This window comes from Oncorhynchus keta, chromosome 17 (genome assembly GCF_023373465.1).
Source record: "Oncorhynchus keta strain PuntledgeMale-10-30-2019 chromosome 17, Oket_V2, whole genome shotgun sequence".
Taxonomy (NCBI): domain Eukaryota; kingdom Metazoa; phylum Chordata; class Actinopteri; order Salmoniformes; family Salmonidae; genus Oncorhynchus; species Oncorhynchus keta.
Genome location: NC_068437.1, coordinates 30,118,970 through 30,126,537, shown reverse-complemented (window position 1 = coordinate 30,126,537; position 7,568 = coordinate 30,118,970).

Genomic DNA, 7,568 nt, shown 5'->3' with positions numbered 1-7,568 from the left:
TCTGCCCACAGACAACACCACATGCTGCCCATGATAGGGGGTGGGTCATGGGGGTGTGTGTGTGTGTCAGGTTTGAGCAATTGTCATGCTGTCAAACTGATCTGCATGCAAAAAGATCAGCAGTCTAATTACATCGCTTATGGTAAAGAGTGTTTTACGCATAAACATACACGCACGCACACACTCACGCACGCATGCACACAAACACAGACACACTCACACACAGTGCTAACTACATTGTGGCATCATTGAGATATGACATCTGACTCCATCTGACTCTTTATGTGTGTTTCACCTCTTTCCACAGTTCAGAGAAGGGAAACTGGAAAGGCAATCGTAATGTAAACCACATACCACAGGAGGCTGCTGAGGGGAGGACGGCTCATATTAATGGCTGGAACGGCCTTAATGGAATGGCTTCAAACACATGAAAACATGTATTTGATGTATTTGATACCATTCCACCTATTCCGCTCCTCTCATTAATACGAGCCTGTTCTCCCCAATTAAGGTGCCACCAGCTTCCTGTGCCACATACAGTATACTGGATGTGTTATGGGGGAATATACTTTTACGCTCCATACACAGGTTCCTTTCCAGTATCAAATGTTCTTCCAGATTGAGATGCTGGTAATATCCTTGTTAGAATGATTGATTGTCTCTGACACATTTTGATTACAGCCAAATTAAATGGATTGGCTGGCGGACTATAAAACATTGATGTTTAATAACGAGATGCTTTTTTTCTTCATCCAACCCCATTCCTGCTGGCCGCTCCAAATGAGTCTCACCGTTTAATGATATGCAAATGAGATTCGCATGAACCCTATGATCCTGTGTGATGATTAAACTAAGATGGCGTTGGCTGCTGAGCTTCTGCAAGTATTACATATATTCCTTCTGTGCTTGAAGCAGAATAGGCCAACAGTCTGGGGAGAGCAGGTGCTTGATGGAGAGATGACACTATAGTCTTGTGTTCTGCTATAAACATGTACCAATCCTTTATCAGAACATGTTCAATGGTATTGGTGAGATCATACTGTAGGTAAAACCAGATTTGCATCCCCTCTCCATCTCTCCCTCCCCCACCTCTCCCTCCATTAGACTGTGTCTAGCTCCTCCTCTCCTGTCGTTTATTGCACTGTATTTGCATAATGAAGGCTGCGATTAATTAAGATCCCACAGGAGTCTGGAGGGAGGGAGAGATGGCGGGAGTAAAATGAGTGGTAGGGAGGGGATAGAAGGAGGGAGGAGATGAAGAGAGGGAAGAGGTTGATCCACTGCTCGTTAGTCTCCAGATAATCTCTGCCCCCATAAATAAAATCTCAGGTAATTGGGTCAGCTGCAATGCGATTCACTTCTGTGCACATACATGTTAGAAATTAAGTTCTGGCAAAAATGAAGTCTCCACCCTCTCAAAACGAAACTCTCAGCCAAAGCCCCCCACACCCCCCCACACACACGCGCAAACTAGCTAAGGTGAAGCAGTTTAAGCCCGTCTTCAACCAATCATGATTAATCCAAATAACCAGTGAAGAAAAAACAAAAAACAGAACTACTGCTGCGTGATCTCACACTGTCACACATCCCTTTTAGTCCTGGCAGATTCTCTCTGTCTACACGCACAATCTCCAGACATTAGCATATCCAGTCACGTCCAACCATGTGGCACGGTTTAGGGGTGTGAGTTGGGGTGAGGTGGTGGGAAGCAGGGTGAGGAAAATGTTGCAGAGCGATTAAATCACTAATTATGATTGGCTGTTGAAATTAGTCCGTCACTGTTCATTATCAACAGAGGAGATAACCAGACACACATACAGCAGCGCCTACTGCCTGGTTCTGCTTGTGTCTGTGATCTGGCCTTTGGACTGCAGCAATCTGGCTGGTACGGAAATAACACACATGGTGAATCCCAAAATCCATCTTCTCATTGATTCCTCCATCCTTGTTTTCTCTGTGAACTTGAAATCCATAACAGGCCACCATATTTAAGACGATCTCATTATTCTTCTGTTGTAAATGTTCCCTCAGTCTGATGCACCATACACTCTTAGAACCTAAAAGGAAGCCTAGAACCTAAAAGGTGTCTTTGGCTGTCCCCATAGGAGAACCCTTTGAAGAATCTTATTGGTTCCAGGTAGAACCCTTTTGGTTGCAGGTGTAACCATTTTGGGTTTCATGTAGAACCCTCTGTAGAAAGGAACTAAAAAGGATTCTCCGATGGAGACAGCCGAAGAACCCTTATGGAACCCTTTTTTCTAAGAGTGTAGGAGATGCCATTTCCAACACAGGGGTTCAGTGTTTGCTGCTTAGCGGTGCAGATACTGAGAGAAGAGAGGGAGGTACTAGTACAGAGAAAGTTGCAGTCTCATCCCTCTCCTTATTGCTGTACTCCTGGGTTCATGAGGATATTGTGCCTTTGCCACTCACTGGTTGTTGGTTGTTGTTGACATTTCGATCTCGTCTGAAGAGTTGCATTGACTTAGCGGACTAAAACGTTTGAATCCCGTCTGAAGAGTTGCATTGACTTAGCGGACTAAAACGTTTGATCCCGTCTGAAGAGCTGCATTGACTTAGCGGACTAAAACGTTTGAATCCCGTCTGAAGAGTTGCATTGACTTAGCGGAATAAAACTTTTGAATACCGTCTGAAGAGTTGCATTGACTTAGCGGACTAAAACGTTTGAATCCCGTCTGAAGAGTTGCATTGACTTAGCGGACTAAAACGTTTGAATCCCGTCTGAAGAGTTGCATTGACTTAGCGGACTAAAACGTTTGAATCCCGTCTGAAGAGTTGCATTGACTTAGCGGACTAAAACGTTTGAATCCCGTCTGAAGAGTTGCATTGACTTAGCGGACTAAAACGTTTGAATCCCGTCTGAAGAGTTGCATTGACTTAGCGGACTAAAATGTTTGAATCCCGTCTGAAGAGTTGCATTGCCTTAGCGGACTAAAACGTTTGATCCCGTCTGAAGAGCTGCATTGACTTAGCGGACTAAAACGTTTGAATCCCATCTGAAGAGTTGCATTGACTTAGCGGACTAAAACGTTTGATCCCGTCTGAAGAGCTGCATTGACTTAGCGGACTAAAACGTTTGAATCCCGTCTGAAGAGTTGCATTGACTTAGCGGACTAAAACGTTTGAATCCCGTCTGAAGAGTTGCATTGACTTAGCGGACTAAAACGTTTGATCCCGTCTGAAGAGCTGCATTGACTTAGCGGACTAAAACGTTTGAATCCCGTCTGAAGAGCTGCATTGACTTAGCGGACTAAAACGTTTGATCCCGTCTGAAGAGTTGCATTGACTTTGCGGACTAAAACGTTTGATCCCGTCTGAAGAGTTGCATTGACTTAGCGGACTAAAACGTTTGATCCCTAGGTTCGAACCCGTCGGTCACATAAGCATGTGAAAGCTCTTTCTTTAGTATTTAACCAGCCTGTTAGCGGCCGTAAGCATCTGTTGTGTTGTGTTGTGTTTGGTGCAGTGCCAACGCTCTGTCTTTCTCCCCTGATGTAGTGCCAACTCTTGGTCTGCCTCCCCCGCTGAAAGATGCCATCGCTGGGAAGCTGTCAACCATTGCCCTGGCACTCCTGGCCAGATTTGTCCAAACAATCCAACAAACAAACATTGAATAGCGATGAATCCTCTCTAGTGAATCTCCTCTCTCCGAACGAGACATTTCTCTGCTGCTAGCTCCGTTGTTTTCGAGCGTGTCACAGCAGCTGGCTGGCATGTCATCCACTAGCTGGCACAGGGAGGAGAGAGCGATGGATGCAGAGAAAGAGAGGAGGATGGAGGGTGTGGAGACTGTTGATGGTATGGTGCCTGTCCTCTGAATGCCAGCTGCCATTGATGTGCCTCTCAAATCGCCCGGCAGAGTCCATGTTCTTCATCGTCCTCCTTTTCCTCCCTCCGTCCTCACCCTAATTTCTCTACTTCCTCTCCTCATCCTCCTGGATCTAGTCGTCTTGTTTCGGCTACCCTCCAGGGGTCTCAAGGGCTCTTCCTTATGTCCTCCTTCATCCTCTGCATCTCCTCTTTATCTTTTTTTAACCTTCATTTACACAGGTATGTCAATTGCGAACAATTTTTTTTGCAATGACGACCTCTACATCTGAGTATCTTGTCTGTCTTTGGGCATTGGTGTAGCAATGTGAAAGAGTCTCTCTGTTCCTTATCCTGGCCCCTCTACACCACCCTCCCCATGCCAGTGTGTGGGAACCAGCCCTGAGTGGATGGCACCGTGCCAACCTCATTCGCAGCTCCTCTATCCACCGCCCTCTTTCCCTCCCTCCCTCAATATCTCCCTGCCTCTTTCTCTGTCTCTCCCTCTATATATATATTTGTCTCTCTGTGTCTGTCTCTCTGTCTGCCTCTCTGTTTTTCTGTATCCATCTGTCTCTGTCTGTCTCTATGTCTCTCTCTTCCCAGCTCCCTGTGTGATGAGTTCAGCTGAAGCCCTGAAGGTAGTTTGATTACCCCCTCCCTCTGGGGTATATATAACGCACAGCACACAATAAACACATGCACCAGGAATCCAGGAATGGAATCCCAGATCACACACACAGACACACACGCGCACATGCAGACACGCACACACACATACCCACACACGCGCACCTGCGCACAAAGATACCCCCACACACATACGCATGCACACACACACTTCCTCGTGTTGTTCCCTTCCTCATATTGTTTTTCCTTTAAACTATCCTTTATCGTCAAACAAAGCTTACTATAATAGATGGTTATTATGCTAATGAATATCATGTATGTAGTCATGTAGTGAAAGTAGTGAATATGCAAATGAAATGTGTAATTTATGCAAGGCTGGAGGGGGAGGAATTCTATCTTCTGTTCTATCCTCCAGTATTCCACACCTACATTCTCTCTCTCCTTTCCTTCAGCCTCTCTCTCTTTTCCAACCTCCATCCTCTCTCTCCTTTCCTTCATCCTCCATCCTCTCTCTCCTTTCCTTCATCCTCTCTCTCCTTTCCTTCATCCTCTCTCTCATTTCCTTCATCCTCCATCCTCTCCCTCCTTTCCTTCATCCTCTCTCTCTTCTAATTTATCTTCTTTTCTCTCCCCTCCATTTTAATCACACACACCTCCTTTACCATTCTCCTTTTCTCAAGCCTCTGTATTATCTTCATAGCCGCAGGAAGTAGTGGTGCTGAGGGTGCTGCAGCACCCCCTGACAAATTGGAAATAATAATAATAATAATGAAAAAAATAGATGAGTCTTGTGTGAACTAGGGCTTTATTAATCCTGTTAATCCCCACCCCCCTAAAATCTTCCTGCAGCTATGACTATCTTCCTTTATTCTCTCTTTCTCTAATGTCCTCTTTCTCTTCCTGTCCCCTCCACCCCTTCCTTCTCTCAAAGCATCCAGAAGGGGATGGTCTCTCATATCCAACCTCTGTTCTCCTCACCTCTCCTCTATTTTAATTTCCTCTCCCTCCTCTTTTCCTCTCTCTATTTCTGCTCTCTAAACATCCCTACAGTGATCCACAAAACCAACAGCTGAGTGTTTGATCAGGCTCTGGAATATGAACCAAACCTCCACTGTGTGTTTCTGTGTGTGTACAGAATGTTAATGTTTCTGCTTCTGACAGTGTGTGTACAGAATGTTAATGTTTCTGCTTCTGACAGTGTGTGTACAGAATGTTAATGTTTCTGCTTCTGACAGTGTGTGTACAGTATGTTAATGTTTCTGCTTCTGACAGTGTGTGTACAGTATGTTAATGTTTCTGCTACTGACGGTGTGTGTACAGTATGTTAATGTTTCTGCTTCTGACAGTGTGTGTACAGTATGTTAATGTTTCTGCTTCTGACGGTGTGTGTACAGTATGTTAATGTTTCTGCTTCTGACAGTGTGTGTACAGTATGTTAATGTTTCTGCTTCTGACAGTGTGTGTACAGTATGTTAATGTTTCTGCTTCTGACAGTGTGTGTACAGTATGTTAATGTTTCTGCTTCTGACAGTGTGTGTACAGTATGTTAATGTTTCTGCTACTGACGGTGTGTGTACAGTATGTTAATGTTTCTGCTTCTGACAGTGTGTGTGTATGTTAATGTTTCTGCTTCTGACGGTGTGTGTGCAGTATGTTAATGTTTCTGCTTCTGACAGTGTGTGTACAGTATGTTAATGTTTCTGCTTCTGGCAGTGTGTGTACAGTATGTTAATGTTTCTGCTTCTGACAGTGTGTGTACAGTATGTTAATGTTTCTGCTACTGACAGTGTGTGTACAGTATGTTAATATGTTAATGTTTCTGCTTCTGACAGTGTGTGTACAGTATGTTAATGTTTCTGCTACTGACGGTGTGTGTACAGTATGTTAATGTTTCTGCTTCTGACGGTGTGTGTACAGTATGTTAATGTTTCTGCTTCTGACGGTGTGTGTACAGTATGTTAATGTTTCTGCTTCTGACAGTGTGTGTACAGTATGTTAATGTTTCTGCTTCTGACAGTGTGTGTACAGTATGTTAATGTTTCTGCTTCTGACAGTGTGTACAGTATGTTCATGTTTCTGCTTCTGACAGTGTGTGTACAGTATGTTCATGTTTCTGCTACTGATGGTGTGTGTACAGTATGTTAATGTTTCTGCTTCTGACAGTGTGTGTACAGTATGTTAATGTTTCTGCTTCTGACGGTGTGTGTACAGTATGTTAATGTTTCTGCTTCTGACGGTGTGTGTACAGTATGTTAATGTTTCTGCTTCTGACAGTGTGTGTACAGTATGTTAATGTTTCTGCTTCTGACGGTGTGTGTGTATGTTAATGTTTCTGCTACTGACGGTGTGTGTACAGTATGTTAATGTTTCTGCTTCTGACAGTGTGTGTGTATGTTAATGTTTCTGCTTCTGACAGTGTGTGTACAGTATGTTAATGTTTCTGCTACTGACTGTGTGTGTACAGTATGTTAATGTTTCTGCTTCTGACAGTGTGTGTACAGTATGTTAATGTTTCTGCTTCTGACAGTGTGTGTACAGTCTGTTAATGTTTCTGCTAATGACGGTGTATGTACAGTATGTTAATGTTTCTGCTTCTGACAGTGTGTGTACAGTATGTTAATGTTTCTGCTACTGACGGTGTGTGTACAGTAAGTTAATGTTTCTGCTTCTGACAGTGTGTGTACAGTATGTTAATGTTTCTGCTTCTGACGGTGTGTGTACAGTAAGTTAATGTTTCTGCTTCTGACAGTGTGTGTGTATGTTAATGTTTCTGCTACTGACGGTGTGTGTACAGTAAGTTCATGTTTCTGCTTCTGACAGTGTGTGTACAGTATGTTAATGCTTCTGCTTCTGACAGTGTGTGTACAGTATGTTAATGTTTCTGCTTCTGACGGTGTGTGTGTATTCCTGTAATCTTATTATGCTGTTCACGTAGATGGCAGAGTGTGTTGCTATGGCGGTTGCTATAGGGCTAGGTGGTCCCGTCGAGCATACATCACAGCTAGACTTCTTCTCTGATACCTGGCAATGAAGTGATGTGTTCTCCCCGTTTTATAGCTAGACTCCAGCTCTGATACCTGGCAATGAAGTGATGTGTTTTCCCCGTTTTATAG